Below are 22,023 nucleotides of genomic sequence, written 5' to 3'. Positions count from 1 at the left end.
GGACTTGTGGATGTGCCCTTTGAAGCAGCAACACTCTATCAAGAAAGCAACTGCAAACATACTGGCAAGATGGGAGGGGCTGTTTGCACTGGACTCATCACTAAAGCATGGTTTGTAAGCAGCAAAAGAAACAACCCAGATGCTCATCAGTGGGTTGGCTGGTTGTATACACTGTAGTGCATCTACACAACGAGGCAGCTATACAAGGAAACTAGGAAGATAGACTACTTCTGAATATAGTATTAGGATGAGGACGAGCTCAGCTAGTACTTTGTATAAGAAAGGAGGAGAAATGCCAACAGAGGTTCAAACATACTTAAATTTTTTGAAAGAACCAATAGAATAAGATAGAAAAAAGGGGCAAGGATGGACACTAGATCTTTCTGAATAGGTCTTGTTTGATAGATCTGACTTTGGAACCAAGTGAGCATTTTAGGTAACTAAATATTACACAGCACAAATAAAATGGAATTTAGGAACTTGAGGCACAGTGAAACAAAAAATTCTGATTCTATGTCAAGTGGATGAAAAAAGAAAATCACATAGGAAAAAACGGCTTCATATGACAGCACAGAAATTTGAACTGTAAATACTTTCCATGGAGGGGATACACTCTGAGGAGTGAGTATTTAAACAGTTTTTAAACGGCATTTTACAGTTTTATTTTTAGTAATAATATTGGTGTTGTTAATTAAATTATATAGATATACATGTAGATATATTTTAGGATAAAGAAATAATGTTGGTTATTACCAACATTATTGTTGGTAATTACCAACATTACAAATCTGAAATCAGATTTTTCAGAATAGAGATACAAAATAAAAGCAATAAGTCAAGTAAAAATTCTCGAATTTTCATTTGAATTAAAAGTAGGATAAACCCATTATCTATTTTTCCCTCTGTTTAGAAAATATGTATTTCTTAGTCCCTTCAAACTGGAAACATCCCAGTATCTACCCACAGCTGAATGGATAAACAATGTGGTATCTCCATACATTGAAATACTGCTCTGTAACAAAAAGAATGAACGGCCAGCCCACACAATGGCATGCGTGAATTTAAAGAACGTTATATTGAGTGCAGGAAGTCAGATACAAAAGGTTACATTCCATATGACTTCATTCATAGAATGTTCTAGAAGAAGCAAAACTCCATAGCAAAATGGATCAGTGTTTGCCTGGGTTGCAGGGTGGAAGGACTGAATGCAAAGAGGCAGCAGGGAAGTTTCTGGGACTGTAGAAATGTATATTTTAGTAAGAGTGTGGGTTTCATGAAGGTATGCATCAAACTTTATATTTAAAATGTGTATAATGGATGTAAATTCTACCTTAATACATCTAATTTAAACAAAGAGAAGACAAGAAAACCTGACGGATGGGGGGTTGGGCCAGGAGCTGTGTACAGCAATCCTGAGCTCTTGCTACATATCCGAAGGGAACTTGCCCAGTACACAAGTAGGCAAGTAAGCAGGAATGGGGCCAAGAGTAACATGCACACCCTGTCTGCCATCAAAGGTCAGGTCTGGAGAGTTCTCCAATTGCTTAAGAATGAGCAATCAGGAAAAAAGCCACACAAAGCAACAAAAGTCCCATTTAAAACACGCATGAATAAGAGAAATGGCACATCATGTTATAACACATCTCTGCAAACGGTTTCCTGCTGGAATTAAAAGAAGATGTGAGAAAGGCATCTGCTCACTGCACAGGTGATGGGGAGACAGAGCCTCCTAAGATAGGATTGGGGGGATTGGGGTGCCTTGTGGAGAGAATGTGCTTCCATGTCATTTGGCAGGATTTAGACACCTCAGACCTTGTCTGGGTAGGATTGTAAAGAGTTCGATGATGCATTAAGGAGTGTGCATTTTTATTTTGCAGGTTTCGGATTTTTTTTTTCTTTCTTAAAGCTCAGGGGAGTAATGCAATCAGGCTGTTTTAGCTTTGTTTTAATTGATGAAGATTATCCTAGCTGTAGAGGGAAGAATGCCTTGGTTATGGGAAAGACAGAGGCAAGCAGGATTGTTGGGCATCCTCTGGATGAAAGATGATCTCATTCCAAACTGAGGCAGTGGTGGTGGGGATAGAAAAGACCAGATGGAGAGGAACCTGGGTGTCTCAGTCTAATAAACATCTGTCTCTTGGTTTCAGTTCAGGTCATGCTCTCAAGGTCTTGAGATTGAATCCCTGTGTCGGGCTCTATACTCAGCATGGAATCTGCTTCAGATTCTTTCTCCCCCTCCTTCTGACTCACTCTCCCTTTGTCTCAAATAAATAAATAAATAAATAAATAAGTAAATTAAAAAAAAAAAAAAAAAAAGACCAGATGGACTTGAAGGGAGTTCTTGATATGGACATGGAAGCAACTACTGATCAATGTGTTCATTTGTGGGGCCAGATGGAATGGAAGACAAGGGGAAGTAGGAAGCATGAGGAAGGCAACGGGTGAAGAAATGATAGGAATTAAGGTTTCTAGTGTTGGGACTCGGGGTAAATGATGACTCAATCAACAGAGACCAGAGTACAGAGGAGACACAGGCTCGAAAGGAAAATAATGGGAGCTGTTAGAGAAACCGGAGTATGATTTGCCCATGGGATATCCAGGAGTTATAACCCAGTTGTATTATATTAGGCTTTTACAAGTAATTCTGTTTAGGGAGATATTATTAGACTCGTGTAAGTCTAAGTCTTCATGATCATAAGCTATTTCATAACAACACTTCTGCATGTGTGCCAAAAAGTTCATTTTACTTTTTGGCACTTCAAGGATCATCTTGGTGTTAACGCCGCTCCAGAAAGGGCCTTAAATCTTACATTTCTTAAATCTGCAGGTTTAAGCTCTCAGATTCAGCTTCATGATTTAATTACTCCTAAAATGTATCGAATGCTTCCCATATGCAAGACACTGTGCTAAGTGCTATAAATACAGGGACGTGTCCAAACTCTGTTTATGTGTAGAAATTAGTCAAAGGAACCCATGGAGTACCCAGCTTGAAGAGAACAATTTAAGATGTGTGTCGAGCCTCAAGGCTGGTGAGCAGTCCAGGAGCTGAGTTTATGCTTGGCACGGAATCAGAAAGTGCCAGGTGAAGGATGCCTCAGGACTAAATGTTATCTACCGCAAAGAGGATTTGGAACAGTGGGAACGACCCTGTGGTCGTTCCTGTTGAAGGTTGCCTGTTGAAGAGTTTACTTCCTAGACCCATAACCCTGTCTCTGCCTGTTTGCTGAATTCATTCCATTGCATTGCAAACACTTTGTGCTCCGTCTGGTGGAGACTTTGCAGCTATGGTAATGAAGTGACTATTGAGGGAGTATCATGCAGGCTTTATGATACAGGAGTCCTCTCTTAATTGGGAGGTGCTTATTTGGGAAATCTACTCCTTCAGGATGTGATCAGAGAACCGATTTAGCCCTAATGATATTTAATGGCAGTGGCTGGAATTTAATGGGGAAGATAATTTCATGTAATTGGGGGGCCTTCAGGTGAGTTAATGCTCTTGAGGGCACAGCATCTGGGGCGGTGTCTGAGTCAAATGTGTTCTTCCTGTCTGCATTTCTCCTCCTGCAGCTATGATGAACATGAGCAACCCTAGAGAGCTGTGGAGGGTTGGCTGCTGTGTTCTGATCTCCGGGTGGATCTCTTCCTAAGAGAATGGCCCAGGGCAGGTGTTATTTCCTAAGGGAGACACCAGTCTGTTTCAGTGTCAGCCCAAGGTTCAGTGTAAATTTCTCTTTTAGTTCCTTTCCTTTTTTAAAAGCCATAAGTCAGTTTACCTGAGTCATTCTTTAAATGGACCTGGCAGAGACCCTGACACGTAGGTGGGGAATGAACCGATTGTAATTGGGGCTGCTACCTCTAGATTAGAATGTTGTTGGCCCATGGTGCTGCTCTGTAAATATGGAAACATCACAGTGACAACATGGTGTGATGAATCAAAGCTCCTTCTGGGGGCTTAAACACAACCAAACTGTCATTTCAGGATTCACTGGGGGGATCTAACTATCCCTCTGAGTCAAGTAAGCTCAGAAATCATGCCTGTTGACAGGTCGATATTTTTCACTGATGAAACACCCAAGGCTAGGCCATGAAAGCAGTGGCCAACTGGCCGGTATTAATGTCCTTTCATAGGTTAAAGACCTAGATAGGACACTGAATAATGTTAATGTCCCTACAAATAATGAAAAGAATTATTACTCGTCATCAAGTGGTTTTGGAGTTTCTTACTTCATGACATCATAACACCAGAAATAAGCAAGATTAACTTGACAAATTAGGCTTTCTGGGGCACTGTGAAGGCTACAGTACGTTTTCCTGTGTTCCACACAGAAAACATGCTGTGTTTCAACTTAAATGCTTTGAATTTCCATGGGAATCATCTGGCTGTGATAAATGTGGGCACCTTTTGTCTCTGAATGTCATAAGCTGAAAGTTTGTATGTCCCCCCCAAATTCATACACACTGAATCTGCCAGCACCTTGATCTTGAACTTGCCAGCCCCCAGAATTGTGAGAAACAAATGTCGTTTATGTCACCGGACACATGACACTTTTGTTATAGCAGCCCGAACAGAACAAAACACTGAGGTGATGATGATGATGATGACGACGACAATGACAACGACAGTGGTGAATTATTGTATCATCTGCATAAAAGTGACAACATTTGGTTTAGCCAGGCTACCTGCCCTTAAATTTAAAGTCATTTTAGGGAGGCAAGTCAAATGCACTGGTGTCATCAGCACAGATCCTCACAGACACTGGTGACTCACAGGTGGACTTTTACCCCCAAAGAGGCATGGCTTGTGAAGTGCTGCAGAGTACCCGCACTGTCCCTCATCCCTCACCCTGTGTAGTGGGAATGGCTCAGCTATAGTGACAGCAGAGGTGCTCACATGAACCTAATCTGATGGCACCTCAGATCATGATGCTCTCTTCACATTAACAAGTTAACTATACTGTAGGTTCCCCAAGAATGGATCACAAACCAGGCATATTTTAATGGTAAGAGAAGTTTCTGGAAAAGGTTTCTGAGTAAAAGTCAGTATAAATGAATAGTGTGCAAGAGAATGTTCTGGAGCCTGGAAATAGGGGAAAGGGTGAGGAAAGGCAGGGATTCAGGACTTACCTGTGGATGATACCCAATTCTACCTCAGTGATTTCTGCTCACCAGGAGCTGCACTGAGCATTTCATGCAGATTTTGTCATTTAGTTCCCACAACAACCTAATGAGATAAGAACTGATCTTACCCTCATGTTACAGATGAAGTAGTGGAGGCATAGTGATTTACTCAAGGTTATACTGTTATTAAATTATAGAATCAATAACCACTGCACTACCCTGACTCTCCAATGTGAAAATGAGGAGTGTTTGAAAGGAACTCAGGAGAAGGAGTGAAAAGACACAGCAGGGTGACCATGCGAAAGGTGACCTTTACTGAGATGACACTCATCAAGAAGAGAAGTAGAGAAACACCCACTAGAGAGAAGATGTAGGGTTGGAGACATGACATAGTGAGAATGAGATCTGCAGAGTAACGGGCAGGGACCATGCTGGAACACAGCTGGACAAGATGGAAGTGGGATAGAGAAAGGCACACCTGGGCAGGTGCAGCATGGGTGGAGAGAAATGGCCAGGAAAACCTTAATTCTGATGGAATGAAAGATATATGATTCTATTCAAAGTGAGGGAAGAGTGTGTGAAAATGTCCCCAGCAAAGGATTCATGTGGCAAGACTTTTTGCTCATGCAGCTCTGCGCCCCAGGGAAAATTCTGAGATGCGCCTTGACCAGGCTGGAACGTCCCAGGCCATCTCTCCTTTGGTGCTCACCTGGACAGGTGGGAGTGGAGCCACTGGACTCAGATCCTTTCTCTTGTCACCTTCTATTCCTGCTTTCAATTTTGATTCTTTTTATACTTTTTCTGTCATTTACACTTACATTTCTGTCACTTACTTACATTTCCTTCTGAATCCTGTTGACCTCATGAAAACGGAACTAAATACAATGTCATGATAAATTCTCTGTAGAGTTTTGAGTATCTAACATTTCAACTTTTAACACTTGATACATTAGATTATAAGTATTTTTTTAAAAAAGATTTTATTTATTCATTTGAGAGAGAGCACTCTCCTGAGAGAGTGACTGGGGAGGGGGAGGGGAGGAAGGAGAGGGAAAGGCAGATTCCCCGCTGAGCAGGGAGCCCCACATGGGTCTCAATTCTAGGAACTGGGGATCACGCCCTAAGCTGAAAGCAGACGCTTAATTGACTGAGCCACCAAGGCACCCCAGATTAGAAACATTTTTAGAAGATAATGTTAAGTGACACTGAAATAAAATGGTCCTTCCTTCCCATGGACATCCAGGGGCACAGTTCAGTGGTGTCCACCAAGTTTGCTAGGTGGTGAGGTCTCCCACTGGGCTGCTGTAAACTGGAATGACCATGAATGCCTTAAGTTAAGTTAAGTTATGTCTTTGACTCTAGGGTGGGATTTGAGATTTTCCATCTCTGATGTCCAGATGAGAAAGCAGTAAATCTGACTTAGTTAAGAGAACTTGAGATTAGTTAAGCATTGAGCATTGAAGACTGAAGCATTCTGCTGGAATTAATGCCTGGATGGAAATGCAGTGGTGGCTTACAGAACAGCAGAGGGCCATGCAATCCCCATTGGCCACTAACCTTGGGAGAGCAAAAGTTTTGGTTCTCATAAATAGCACACAAATGCATGATAGCATAAAGCAAAGAGGGTATAACTTGGGATCTACATCATACTCAACACACAAAAACAGATAATCTTGTCAAAAAATGGGCAGAAGACATGAACAGACACTTCTCCAAAGAAGACATACAAATGGCTAACAGGCACATGAAAAAAATGTTCATAATCACTAGCCATCAGGGAGATTCAAGTCAAAACCACATTGAGATACCACCTTACATCAGTTACAATGGCCAAAATCAACAAGACAGTAAGCAACATGTGTTGGAGAGGATGTGGAGAAAGAGGAACCCTCTTCCACTGCTGGTGGGAATGCAAGTTGGTGCACCCACTTTGGAAAACAGTGTGGAGATTCCTTAAGAAATTAAAAATAGAGCTACCCTATGACCCTGCAATCACACTACTGGGCATTTACCCCAAAGATACTGATGTAGTGAAAGGAAGGGCCATCTGTACCCCAAGGTTCATAGCAGCAATGGCCACAGTTGCCAAACTGTGGAAAGAAACAAGACACCCTTCAATGGATGAATGGATGAAGAAGATATGATCTATTAAAAAAAAAAAAGAAGAAGAAGAAGAAGAAGAAGATATGATCCATATATACAGGAGTATTATACCTGCATCAGCAAGGATGAATACCCAACTTTTGTATCAACATGGATAGGACTGGAGGAGATTATGCTAAGTGAAATAAGTCAAGCAGAGAGAGTCCATTATCATATGGTTTCATTTACTTGTGGAGCATAAGGAATAACATGGAGGACATGGGGAGATGGAGAGGAGAAAGGAGTTGGGGGAAATTGGAGAGGGGAGACAAACCATGAGAGACTTTGGGCTCTGAGAAACAAACTGAGGGTTTTGGAGGGAAGAGGGGAGGGGGATTGGGTGAGCCTGGTGGTGGGTATTATGGAGGGCATGTATTGCGTGGAGCACTGAGTGTGGTGCATAAACAATGAATTATGGAACACTGAAGAGGAATTAAAAAAATTTTAAAAACTAAAAAATAAAAGAAGAAATATAATTGAGGCTATTTAAAAAAATAAAAATAAACCTCTTTTAGTACTATATTCAGGTAATTATCTGTAGAGGAAGGTAGTTTGATGAAGTCTTCTATAAAAGCAACAATATGCTGTGTGGATTCCTGATGTAGTCATTCTGTATATCGCCAGAGAATCTTGAGCCCTGGGACACCCACCTTTCTAGCCTCTGCTTCCAGGTAGCTCTGGGACAGTGGCTTGTTGGTGGATGCTGGATTGGTTTCGCTTGGAAAGCCCCCCAGTGTGGGTGCTCATTCATGAGCTGGCTGAGAATTGGAACTGACATGGGAGTGCTTCCGAGGTTCCCAAACTGACCTTGAGCCTGTCAACCTGCCACAGAAGGATTGGAAAGGATCTAAACTTTCAGTCTAAATCCAGAATGGTTTGGGTCTTTGGAAGATCTTTCAAACAAGAAGCAATCCCCTACTCTTAGAATTCCTATTACTGTCTCAGAAACCAACATCTCCTTGTCTATCTCAGATAGCAGGTAAAAGGAAGAGTACCCTTCAGACAACACTCCCTGGTTCCTGATATGACTATGTATTATAAGATCAACCTTAGGCAACACAAACATAAAAATGATGACATCAACTCTCGCAAGCCTTTCTTCAGCACATTCACAAATCCTCTTGCCCTTTGAAAACCCTGTTTGGGTGATTAACCATGACCAAGAGATATATGAGGTACTCTGAAAGACACAAAGTGCATCTATAACCCAGAAATTCAACAATGACTGTAAGCAGCCTCATAAATAGTCTCCTCAAGTCATAGAACACCGAGGAATTTCGTCGAGGGAAATAGCAAAATTCTACATGTCCACCTGTGTTTATTGCAATGTTATAATTAGTGTAAAATTGGAAAAGACAAAAGCATTGAGCAATAAGAAGATGAGGATGGTGAAATGATTCCCAGGTAAGCTCCTCGAAATGGGAGTGAAGGGGCTTGGTAAACATTCTCTCTCCAGCCCTGCCTCAGGCCTTGTACTATCTATGTCCCAAATGGGTATGTGCTGTTTGCAAGACTATGTGTTTTCAAAAGTACTGAGCATCCTTATTTCAAACATGGAGGGATTATTAATTATTATGTAATTATAACCAAGTGTGATGCGTTTAGTAAGACAGGATTGACGTTCATGTGGAACAGACCCACAGAAGGTCGAAAGGGTTTGCTGGGCAAAACTCAATTAAACGAAAAACAAAAAGAAATACAAGTGAAGAGTCAGAAGGTTTATAAATTGTACAACCTGATCCTGAGAGCTGGTCCCTCACATCTCGTGTCAGAAATTATAGGAGAGAAGGCCTCATGGCCAGGCCACATGGGGGGAGACTCCTGGGGCCGCTGTCCCCACCCCAGAGTCCCCCAGGCCAGGAGGCCTGGCCTTGCTCTTCTGTGCCCCTTGTGGGGGGCTGGTGATGGTCAGCAGCCAGAGACGGTCCAAGAAGGGCTCAGGCCTTTGCACCGACTGACTGTCTGTTTACCCTTGTAAAAGATCTACAAACACACACATCTGAGAATCTTGCTGTCTTCAGAGTCCTCTCTGCTGTACTTGGAATTTGCTTGACCTCAGGTAGATTCAGGGGAGAAAGCAGAATTACTCCTTGCCTGGATGGAGGGTTCTTATGCAGGAATTCTGGAGACTGTGTTATGACATGAGAATGCTGAGAAGAGAAAGATAAACAAACACATCAGAAAGTAAAAAGATGGGCGCCTGGGTGGCTCAGTGGGTTAAGCCTCTGCCTTCAGCTCAGGTCATGATTCCAGGGTCCTGGGATCAAGCCCCGCATTTGGCTCTCTGCTCAGTGGGCAGTCTGCTCCCCACACCCCGCTACCTTCTGCATGCCTCTCTTCTTAATTCTGATCTCTGTCTGTCAAATAAATAAAAAGTCTTAAAAAAAAAAAGAAAGTAAAAAGACAGGCAGATTGTGCATTCAGTGCTCATAACCATGTAAAATGTGTGCAGATTCTTAAGAATGGAAAGCGATTCTAGAGTGGTTATGTTGAGGGGTGCCCTCTTTTCCTTTCTTTTCAAATTTCAGTTTGTGAAATTACCTCATATATATATTTTTTTAATATGAAAGAAAAGGCAAGCTTCTCTTTCTCAATGAGCTTTTAGTCCAGGCTTATGTCTCACACTTTTTTTTTTTTTTAATTGTACCTCTGAGGAAGCTTTTTACACATTTTCGTTGAACTATCTCAGCCCCAGTCTTAGTCCATCTGGTTGCTGTAACAAACGACCACAGAATGGGTGGTTTATAGACAGCAGACATTTATTTCTTGTAGTTCTGGAGGGGGAAGTCCAAGATCAAGATGCCAGCACGGCCGGTGAGGGACTTATTCCTAGTTCATAGATGGCTGTCTTCTGTTTCTGTTCTCACATGGTGGGAGGGCCAGGGAGCCCTCTGGGGTCTGTTTTATAAGGCACTAATCCCATTCATGAAGCCTCCACCCTCATGACCTCATCACCACCCAAAGTCCCCCCTCCTCATACTACCACCTTTGAGGGGCAGGATTTCAACATATGACTTTTGGGAGGACACAAACATTCAAGACATAGCATGTCTCCATGAGATGTTAATACCACAGATAAATTGTGTATGGGTTTATGTACTATATGTATAACTGTGCTTTAGCCGTAAAAAGAAAACAATGTTCTTGTTCCCACCTCCAACCACTGAAGAACCACTTCTTGCCCTGCTAAGAGTCTGGGAAGCAGAGTCCAGATAGAGGCTGAGATGCAGGCACACCTGATAGAGGTACGGTGATGCCTAGAGGCTAACATCCTGGGCGGGGAAGAACAGCCATAGGAGATCACCAGAGAAGGGCAAGGAACAAACTCACTGGGTCAAGTTCAAAGTTTCAGTCTTCAGTTCAGAATTCAAATTTAGAACTCACCAAGAAGTATCAGTGGCTTCGATCCACATCTTGTGCCAGAAGCAATCCCTCCACTAAAAACGAAAAGAAGTTCATTTGCCATGACGCATTAAAGGATACCAGCAGGAAACAACCAGCTAAGGTACTGATGCATCCTCTCCCCTGCACCCTGAGCCCGTGGAAGTGATGACCAAACCCCAGGCCATGCATGTAGCCTCCATGCTTTGATATCTAACAAGGGACTCTCCTCCGACAATAATTATTGACCTTTAATGTCTTGCTGTAGTGTATCCAGACTAATTGCGCTGCACATTTGTGAGCTCTTTCATCCTTTCCTTTTTAGCCAGTTTGAAAATGAGGCCCCAAGGGTGTGAGCTGATCCACAAAAGAGAAGGAACTATTAATCTTTCTGACTCTTCAAACACCTACTTCTTTTTCTAAGGAGGAGGGTTTTTGTCTTCTCCTTTCCGCCGACGTCCTCTTTTCTGCTTGAGAACGGACGAGGTGTAATGGGAGTTCTCAGCGAGATTTTGCAAGTCTTGTCTTGTGAGTGTTGACAGAATTTAACAAATTCATTACATAGAACCAACTGCTGTCAGGAGGGAAATCTAATTGGATGGCGTTGGAATAGAATAGATGTGGATCTGAATAATGAAGCCACTGTTATCTACATTTTTTAAACAAGAAGAATCCTAAGATAGTTCTGTGGCATGGTTTTTGGTTTGGTTTTCCTTATACATTCTAGTGTTATCAGAGAGTTTTAGAGAGTTTTAGAGACACTGTCTTCCACTCCTAAACCATTTGCCAAACATAATCTCCCTCTTGCCAATCTAATGGCACAACCTCGAATTTTATCGAGGAAGACCATGTATTGAAAACTGGAACAAATTTTTAATGCTTTAAATAAACTGATTAAAGAATTTCCTATTCTGATTCTATTTCTGGTATCAGTTTTTCTCAATGTTGCATTTACCTGTTTTATCCAAATTGTGGCACACAGGAAAGGAAATTAGCCATGTCCAAGCCCGTGAGGAATTTCTTTTAACAGGAAAAGAACGTGAACAAAATTCCTTCACCCTGGAGCCTGATCAGGATGAAATATGCAAGATCCTTCATAAAGGGGCTTCATTTTATTATTTATTTATTTATTTATTTTGTGGGGAAGTGGGTTCCCCAAATTGAAGCCACAGTGACTTTCATGACATCATTCAAAGCACACCTTTGGAAACTCCTCCTGTCCACTCTAGACGATATTCATTAAATCAAACAAAGATGGCATTTTTAGGCAGGTGTTATATTATTGCTTATATTAGAGATTAAAGGTCCATAATGTGTTTTGAAGTTTGTCATTTTTTGGTTTTATATTTTCATAAATCAAGATGACAGTTGGTTACAATTATTGGTGGCTGACAGTGATATGGACGAAGATGTGTCTAAATGGGTAATTGGCATCAATTTTGGAGAAGTCTGCCAGGAAGTGAGTAGATGACATGTTAGTGACTGTCTAGTGGGAGGGCTGGCCAGGCCCTTTAGGGTAGGTAAAGACTCCCAAGACTTGTACAGGTAGTTGTGGGAGGAAAATGTGTTCACTAAGGTGTTTGTTAGATGCTTTGAATGCATATATATGGTGCTATTCTTTGTGAAGTCATCATCTACAGAGAAAAAAGCCCAGATAATCTTCTGAATCTTCTGGTATGATATAGTCTTTCAACAAATCATATTTAAAAGTTCCTAAAAAACCCATAACCATGAAAAATATTTTGGTCCATGGCAAGAACTGAGTTGGAAGTCATCATGGTTGTCTGAAATCTGGTAGCTTCATCATCATCAGGTCCTATCCTGGGAAGAGGCACTGATGAAGAGATCTTGTTGCTTCACATTGGATGTGACCCATGAGGTCATGCCTGTGTTTGATACTTCTAGCTGTGAAATCTTTTAATTTGGAGACCCTGCTGACTCACCTTTGGGACTTCAGAACTGGATAAGCCACGTGGCCAGTGACAGGTTGAAATCCAGTAAAAGACCTTTCTTCTGTCCTTCCAGCCTGCTGTGAACTTCGACAGTCTTGATTCTTCTATGCAGTTGTCCCTCCCACTGGTTTTTTTTTTTTTAACCTGAAAATGTCTTTGGCATTGTCTTCTGCATTTTCATTTCCGTTGATAGTCAATATTTAAATAAATATGCAGCGTTACTTATTTATAAAATTCTAATCAATACGAAAATCTTGTCCTCAATAGGCTACAAAATGCAAATAGTGAAACAGAACTTACTAGAAAGCAACCCTTCATGTATTTATACACCAAACAGATACTTATCAAGGACTTCATATATGCCAGGTACTGTGAGTAAGCACAGATGTGACCCTGTCCTCATGGAATGTGAGAAGGGAGACAATGTGATCCAGAAGACAGACCATATGAGTCATGTAGAATTAGAAGTGGGTGCTGCCAGGGTGTGGGCCTGGTATAGCAGGGGACGTGGACTGGGTCAGGAGTTTAGGAGGTCAGGAAGGACTCCTCCAGGAAGTGATAATTAAACCAATTCTAAGGGAAAGGAAGGTTTCATAAGCTTCAGAGAACTTCCTGTGTGTTGAGGTCATCGCTCTGTTTCTCCTGGGTTGTTATTTCTTTTCCCATGGTCGTTCAAACATGGCAAGCAACACCCTGCAACATCAGACTCTCAAAAAAGTTATTACCACCACACTCATGGTTTTGCAGTTTCCAAACTTCAAGCCCCAACAGGGTTTATTAAAGAGAAATAGAATGTCTCTTGAAAGTATTTGGGGGAACTCACCAAGAGGGAGTACCAAGCAGGCCCTGGGCAGCCCAGTGATTCTCATCAGTGGCTGCACGTGGAATTGCCTCAGGTCATCTCACCTGTATGAGTACCTGGGTCCCATCCCCAGGGAGGCTAACCTCATTGGTCTGGGGTATGGCCCGAGCATCAGGAGTTTTGACAGCTCCCAGGTGATGTTCATAGGCAAACAGGACTGGGAATGACAACTCTAGCCAGTCTTCTCCCTACTTCCCCCAGGGCTGTGCTGAAACCACTTGCTTCAGGGTAAGGTGAACCCCCCAGACCCACCCGAGAACACTGTGGCACATCTCTGCACAGCTTGGTCCAGTAACATCCCTTTGGTAGCCAGAATGGCTAAGGTGGGGAGTATTACACCACAGAACTCCACAGAACCTACCAGTCAGTTCCACTACCTGAGAACTGGTTGTTACGCATTTATGAACACCTCCTTGGCTGCCTGACTGCTCCTTACTTTAACCTGATTTGGTGTGTATTAAGGGAGAAAAAGTGAACTTCATTTCTCCTTGGCAAAGGTCAAGGGGTCCATATAAAGATAACAGGTGCACTGAGCCTGTGTCTCAGGAGCTCCCCATCACGGACCTATGGAAGCAAGTCACCAAGCAGGGGAAGTTCACAAAATGTATTTTTAGATAGAATTAGAAATTGGGCAATGGGTTTCCCTGCCACAGAGATCTTAAAATAGGTCTTTTTATAGGCCTCTCATTCCTTCTCTTCTCTCCTGTCTTTCTTTTAATTTTTCTGCTTTTGTCTGAGAGATGTCAAAGAGGTGAATGGAAAAGTGTTTGTAGCATGTGCAGTCTGCTTTCCTGATGGAAAGGAATCATGGTCTTTGGCAGGGAGGATCAAAGGACATTCAGAGGTCACACTGTCTATAATGAGGTTGTATATGTGTTCTGTACGAGCTGGGTTCTACAGAGCTCCCCCCATCCTGCCCCTCAGAGGGGAGCGCAGAGGCCCAGCAGGACAGATGCTTACAGAACAGAGTCTGTCCACTTCAGGTAGTCTCCGGGAAAATCCTGAACAAACCTGGGCAAGGTGGTTGGCCCATGGTCAGATCTCAAGTTGGACAGTTATTTAGAGTAGGGAGGAGGTTGCCTCCATTCATACCTATCATGACCAGATGGTCATTGCTAAATTCTCTATCTGACTTGTCTTGTAGCAAATATCTGTCTGAAACTCCATGCATTGAGTTGCTGTCTTGGCCAATGGGTTTTAGAACTTGGAATGACATCCATGTGATAGAATATATAATTGCTTTGGAAAAAAAAACACAAAAAACAAAACAGAATGTTGGGAACAAGGCAAAGGAAAAATTAGCAAACCATTAAGAACAGTGATGAAGCATAGTCTTAGCCCAAAGGCCTAGAAAGGGTGACATGATCTCTATGTTCTTCCGAGGCTGTGCTTAATAGTGATGGATCACCATGATGTGGGCAGTGTTCATTAACGTGAAGGAGACCAAATAAGTCACACACCACGAATAGTCCATTTATGAATGATTAAACTATTTCACAGTCATCTATCACTTTAAGCTCAAATACTCAAGTGTAGTTAAAAAATCAATTCTAAGTAAGACTGAAAGGGGAGGTGGCCAGGAGAGGAAAATGCTGTCTCCTGCCTCTGGGGTTAGTTTCTGGGTGTTTCGTGTACAAGGCTGGTTTGGTTCTTCAGTCAAGCTGCCTGGTTTAGCTGGGATTCAAAGGCAGCTCTGCAGTAGAAACCCTGACAGCCTTTAATAAAGAGATATACAACGTCTCAGATGTATTGGAGGGAACTCTGATGCTTGTGGTTTTGTATATGGTTATGGTAAATAACTAACCCACTGATTGTTGTGGTCTGGCCTTTGCTGGAAGCACAGGACCCCTGGAGACCCATCTAACCTACACCCCCTGCACCTAAGGGACAGCCTTGCTCTGCAGTGCAGGCCTGCAGCCCACCTCCCCGCTGAGTGGCACTTACTTTTAACCCACAGGAAAAAGAGGCTTTTTTCCCTTTGTTTGTGACATTGACAAGTCAGAGGCAGCCGAGAACTTTCTGCATGTTGGGGTTGTCATTCTGCATTTCCCCTTTCCCCATGACTGATTTTTCGAGATGCTCTCGGTAAATGAGCCCAAGTGGGAGGATGAGATGACTGCTGAGTCCTAAGCAGAGCTCGCTGCCCTCCAGGGGGAGGGCAGCCTTCACATCCTGACAGGAGGCGCTCAACCCGAACCAGAGAGCCAGAGCGGCAGGCGCCATCTCTGCCCCTGCCTCAAATTAGAGCGTGAACACAGGCTCCAGACGGCTCTCTGCTTCCCTCCTTCTCTCTCTCTTCTCTCAATCTCTCTCTCTCTCTCGATATATATATCTATATATATATCGATATATATATATATATATCGATATATATATATATATATATATATACACACACACATATTTCTTTTCTCCTCTTTTAATGGGGTAGTCTCCTATCCTCTTAATCGCTCCTCTGTGTCGAAGTGCTCAAAAGAAAGTGCCATTTTGGACATCAGCATTCACAGAGAGGGAAGTTGCAAAGCTGTAAGGAATGAACATTTTGGAGCAAATGTGAAAGCTCATGCTTTTGGTCCAGTGTTAGCATAAAAAAAAAAAAAAAGATTTGGGGGCTTGCAGCAAGTAGGGATGGGGACTCCCGTGACTCCCGTGACTCCCGCCTGCCATGCCTGCCTGAAGGTTTGTGGCTCAAAAGAGAGAAAACTGGGTTTTTCTTTCATCACACCAAACCTGTTATCAAGTGAAATGTGGAGAAGGTGCTGGGATTGTAATCTCCCCAACCCGCAGAAATGAGTAGTTGTTAAATTGTAAAAGGTAAGAGAGCTGTTTTCCTTGGAGCCCTTGGCAGCATTTGTATGATCCTTTTAAAAAAACAAGGGTAGGATGTTTTGACTTTAGGAAAGAATATTATGTTCCCAAAGTCCGCTTCCCATGAGCACCACCTCCCCTGTCCTCTGCGCAGTGTCCACTGAAAAAGATGCCTTTCCCATCACAGTAGGTTAGTGACACTTTCCTTGCTGAACAAATGCTGCTTTGAAGAACCATCGTGGCATGCTGTTTTCTGCTACTAGATACCAGGTGGGAGAGGTAGGACTGGGGAAGGTTCTATAGAAACACCAGGGCTTCTCCTCCTCTAGTGCATGTAATACTCACTAGATCCGTGTTCTTGGAGGCTTTTTGGTCTCCCATGTTTCCACACATCCCAGAGTGCTATGAGTGGGCTTTTGGGTGATGATGTCACCATACCAATGCTGCTGGAAGACCTAGTTCTCTGCCACCTCTGCCCAAGTACAAGAAAGGAGAAGCTGTCTCTGAAGACCAGGACACCCCCTACCTCTATTTCTTAGAATTATTTTCCCAGTTCCAGCAATGTCATTTTATTTTTAGCTTTATTTTAAAAATTCAATTAATTAGTATATAGTGTATTATTATTTTCTGAGGTTTAATTCATCAGTTGTATATAACACCCAGCACTCATTACATTGTGTGCCCTCCTTAATGCCCATCACTCAGGTATCCCATCCCCCCACCTCCTTCCCCTCCAGCAACCCTCAGATTGTTTCCTACAGTTAAGAGTCTCTTATGGTTAGCAATGACATTTTAAAAGAAACTTTTGAAAAATATCCTCTGGATGTACACTATGGAGTATTATGCCTCCATCAGAAAGGATGAATACCCAACTTTTGTAGCAACATGGACGGGACTGGAAGAGATTATGCTGAGTGAAATAAGTCAAGCAGAGAGATTCAATTACCATATGGTTTCACTTATTTGTGGAGCAGAACAAATATCATGGAGGACAAGGGGTGTTAGAGAAGAGAAGGGAGTTGGGGTAAATTGGAAGGGGAGGTGAATCACGAGAGACTATGGACTCTGAAAAACAATCTGAGGGGTTTGAAGTGGCAGGGGGGTGGGAGGTTGGGGTACCAGGTGGTGGGTATTATAGAGGGCACGGATTGCATGGAGCACTGGGTGTGGTGAAAAAATAATGAATACTGTTTTTCTGAAAATAAATTAATAATAAATAAATTTTAAAAATGATAAAAAAGAAAAACATTAGGAAATATACAGTCATAAATCAATAGTCAAAATGTTAACCCTTATTTATATTTTAGTTAATCACAAAATATCTAGGATAGAGCAATGAAACAAGGACCAAATAAAGTTGGATAAGAAAACTTGAATAAACAATCTGGGGGGTTTGAAGTGGCGGGAGTGTGGGAGGTTGTGGTATCAGGTGGTGGGTATTATAGAGGGCACGGATTGCATGGAGCACTGGGTGCGGTGAAAAAATAATGAATACTGTTTTTCTGAAAATAAATAAATTGAAGGAAAAAAAAAGAAAACATGAAAAAAAAATATCCTCTGGACTCTCTCTCTCACACACACACACACACACACACACACTCTCTCTCTCTCTCTCTCTATCTATATATAGATATATATATTTCAGGGCACACAGTTTATCGACAAGTCTAAGAGGAACAACACAGACCCCACCAAGGAGATCATGGAGAATCTTGTCTCCATTCCAGTTCCAAGCACTTAAAATTTCATTGCACCTCTTAGCTTGTCACAGACAGCTTCATTTCTTTTGTTTTCAGGACTGATGACTATTTGGTAGTTTTGGTTTGTGGGGTGGAAAGGCCCTTTGTTTGATGTTTGGTGACACCTGGACAAACCTGCTATCCCTCAGCCTCCTGACTCAGCAACCCAGGCTCTGCTCTCAAAGGTCCCATTTTCTCTATCACATCTCGTACACCCGGAGTCCCAGCCTTAGAATTCAGAATCTGTGTCTTGGGACTCTATGTCCGGGATGGGATGCATTGAGCAAATTGTACCCTTGGACCTAGACTCTTTGTTCTTTACTGCCTTCTTGAGAACCTTTCCCTTGTCTGCCTTCAGCTTTTAGAACACAGGACCCTTCTCCTTAATGTAAGCATTAGTGCAATTGCCCAGAAATGAAGGTCATGTCCCTTCCTTGCACCAATATTATAGACACCCTTCTTTGGATCCAAACTTCTGGGTTTGTGATATTTTTTTCTCTTTAGACTGAAAGTCTTTGAACTGGGGATCTCCCAGTATTTCTTTTTGAAACACTACTTGTATTTGTTCACTGCCATAGCAAAGTACCACAGACTGGGGAACTCAAACAACAGAAATTAATTGTCCCACGATGTTGGAAGCTAGACATCCAAGATCAAGGTGTTATCAGGGCTGATTCCTTCTGATATGTAGTATGTATGTACGTACTCCTCCAACCCTGGTATGTAGATGGCTGCCTTCTGACTATGTCTTCACGGGGTCATCCCTCTGTGGGTGCCTGTGTCCTCATCTTTTCTTTGAACATCAGCTATACTGAATCAGAGTCCACCCTATGACCTTATTTCTCTTAACCCCATCTTCTTTAAAATCCCTATCTCCAAAAAAAGATTAAAAAAAAAAAGCTCCATCTCCAAATATAGTGATTTTCTGAGTTATTGGGAGGTCAGACTCCAACAATTGTGGGGGGACACAGTTCAAACCATAACACCACTGAAGATCAAATATCTATATTTTCATAGAAAAAGGCTTATCTTCTTCTAAGGACTGGCTCCCAATTTAGATTTTCCTTAAAGTAAGGGAAGGATTGGAAAAATATTTAAGAAGCTCTTTTTCTCTAATATTCTTTCTCTAAAAGGTACTTATGCATTGAGGAAACAATTACATTAATATCCAGGACCTGGTTTCCTGCAATTCCCAGACCCCTTGCGTGATTCTTTTGCAACCCTTCACTTTATAACAAAGAATATTGACTGAATGAAACATGTTGAACTTTAAATCTGTCAAAATTGCTACTGTGTATAGTAAGGTACTAACTGCTGTGATACTCTGCGGAGTGAGGGAGACAGACTTTGTACAAAAGAAGGAGATGAAAAATTTGGGGTAGTTCTGTGTTTTCTTTCCTTTTGAATTTAGATTTGTAGCCAGTTCATCTTCACTTCTGCTTCAGCTCTGAAGCCCCCTTCCCCCAAAACATACACATCTGTGTGGGGTGTCCTTGCTTTTTATTTCATAATGACCAATTACACATTGATTATTGGTTATCTGCTTATGTAGTGTGCTCAATCTCTCAGCAATGACAGCCTCAAAGATAAGAGTTATGTCTGGAGATTTTTGACCCACCAACCCTGAGCACTTAAAATCATGTTAACAGGATGCTCAATCAATCTGCCAGTGATGATAATTCAGGTGTCATTGCTAAACCAGGATCCCCATGACTTTGATTCCCTTATCTTACAGATATGTTTTTTATAGGTTAAAAAAACAAAACCGACAGAGATTAACACAGAGATCAAAATTGACTACTCTGATTGGGCTCTTCTTAACTGTTGACCCCTCTCCCTTCCAGGGAAGATGGCCTAAAGGATAACATAATCAATATGTAATGATCAATGCAATCATATGCCTGCCAACAATCACATGTAGCACTGGCTGATTCTTTACCTGTATGGTGCTTCTGGTTTCTTGGGGGGAGAGGCTGAGGTGTTCTGGGGGTGCCCAATATTGATACAGAGACCTGGATACAAACACCTGTGAAGTTTTCTGCCACTTCTGAAGCCAGTGAATAAGCTCACTGAAGAGTTATTTCTCCTTCTATGTGACCCATACACCAGGAAAACAAATATATGCCCTGACAAATCACAGCTTTTCAGAGGATGTGGTTGCAAATGGTAAGACAGACAATCATGTTATCAATTATACCCAATAAGATTTAAAATCTAAAATTATTTTGGCTCGTGCTGCCACGGTCACTGGTGATATCCAGGTATATTTAATAGACAGCTAACTATATTTTACTGTGGCACACAATTAACACAAAAACAGAAGAACAATTTAACACAGCGTATTATGACCATCATCCAGAAATGGTCAGAGAGTCTTTGTGATCAGTTGGAAAACTGTGGCCACCTAGTTGTAGTATTGCTAAAACTCATATTTGAATGGAATGTGAGGAATATCTAGAAATTAAAGTGGCAATTGTACTTTCCCTAATTTTCAAAACAAACAGGCTGGGGTACAGTATCCTGGGAGTTTGGTTTGACTTGGTTCCTCTTGGGGCAAACCTTCAAGAGCTGTTTGCCTGAACAAAGTGGCAAGGCATGCAGGATAGAAGGGGCAGGCTCCAGGCAGAGACTCCCTGTTGGAAAGCCAGTATCAGTTTATAGGTTTGGGGGAGGGATTGAACGTGGATACATACAAACAATAAGCAACCTGGAGCATCTCAGGGTACAAAAGACTCCAAGAGGAAGAAATTCACTGAACTGATTAAAAAACGCCAGGAACAGTATTTTATGTGGTCCCTCCAGTGACTAGGATGGGCACACCCTATCGGAATCCTGGTACACGCAGGAAACTGGAGCTAATACAAGACATAAAGAGACCCTATAGAAGGATGGGGCTCCTCTGGGAGGTGCCTTTGTTTGGTGAGAGGGAAGGTTACTATGTGCAAGTTCTTGAAGTAGCATGTAGGAACACATTGCTGTAAGCTAAATAACAAAATCTATGTTGCAAAAAAAAAATCTGTTATTTGCATCATTTAATCTACAGAGATATTTTACACTTGAGAAATGATTGTTTATCAGTGTGCTGGTGTGTTTTGACAAAAAGGCAAAAGTCCTAACATTTCATAATATGAAGGCATCCCCCAAAATTTGAACATTAGCTGCATATGTACTCTGTAGTGTTTTCTTTTTTTGTGTTTTTGATTTTAGCCATTCTGACAGGTGTGAGGTGATACCTCCCTGATGATGAGTGATGTTGAGCATCTTTTCATGTGTCTGTTGGTCATCTGTATGTCTTCTTTGGAGAAATGTCTGTTCATGTCTTCTGCCCATTTTTAATTGGTTTGTTTTTTGGTGTTGAGTTGTATAAGTTCTTTATATATTTTGGATACTACTCCTTTATCAGATAGGTCCTTTGAAAATATCTTCTCCCATTCAGTAGGTTCTTTTAGTTTTGTCAATTGTTTTCTTCAGTGTGTAGTAGCTTTTTATTTTCAGGTAGTCCCAATAGTTTATTTTTGCTTTTGTTTCCCTTGCCTCAGGAAACATATCTAGCAAAATGTTGCTACAGCTCACGTCAGAGAAATTACTGTCTGTGTTCTCTTCTAGGATTTTTAAGGTTTCTTGTCTCACATTTGGGTCTTTAATCCATCTTGAGTTCTACAGCATTTGCTAACAGAGATACACTAAAAGTAGCCTCAAGAGTTTAAAAAAAAAGTTTCAATAAATTTGATAGCCTATATACTTACAATGGAATATTACATGTTTGGAAAAAGATGTCATAAAAAGTTATGAAACCATATGAAAATTTGTTTTCAGTATAATTTACAATAGCAAGTTTAGAATGTATGTTGTATAAATCAAATTTATAAATAAATGCATTCATAGTAAAGGCCAGAAAAGTGCATGCAAATACTAAGTGATTAATCAGAAGATTATTTTAGTTTTCTTCAGCAGATTATTCTAATTTTCTTCCTAATCCAAAGAACCATAAAAATATAAACTTACAAAAAATAACTGAAGC

General features: G+C 41.6%; 1 long non-coding RNA gene across 1 annotated transcript in view; it reads left to right on the top strand.

Moving 5' to 3' along the window:
* The first annotated feature begins 1,594 nt into the window (after positions 1-1,594).
* The window catches only part of LOC116597162, a 60,960-nt gene continuing 40,531 nt past the window's right edge, over positions 1,595-22,023 (top strand). The window contains exon 1 of the long non-coding RNA XR_004288474.1: positions 1,595-1,708. This is a non-coding gene — a long non-coding RNA (uncharacterized LOC116597162). The remainder of the gene's footprint in view (positions 1,709-22,023) is intronic.

Source organism: Mustela erminea, chromosome 1, assembly GCF_009829155.1.
Source record: "Mustela erminea isolate mMusErm1 chromosome 1, mMusErm1.Pri, whole genome shotgun sequence".
Classification (NCBI taxonomy): Eukaryota; Metazoa; Chordata; class Mammalia; order Carnivora; family Mustelidae; genus Mustela; species Mustela erminea.
The sequence above is the reverse complement of the archived record's forward strand: the minus strand, read 5'-3'. Positions and strand labels throughout refer to the sequence as shown.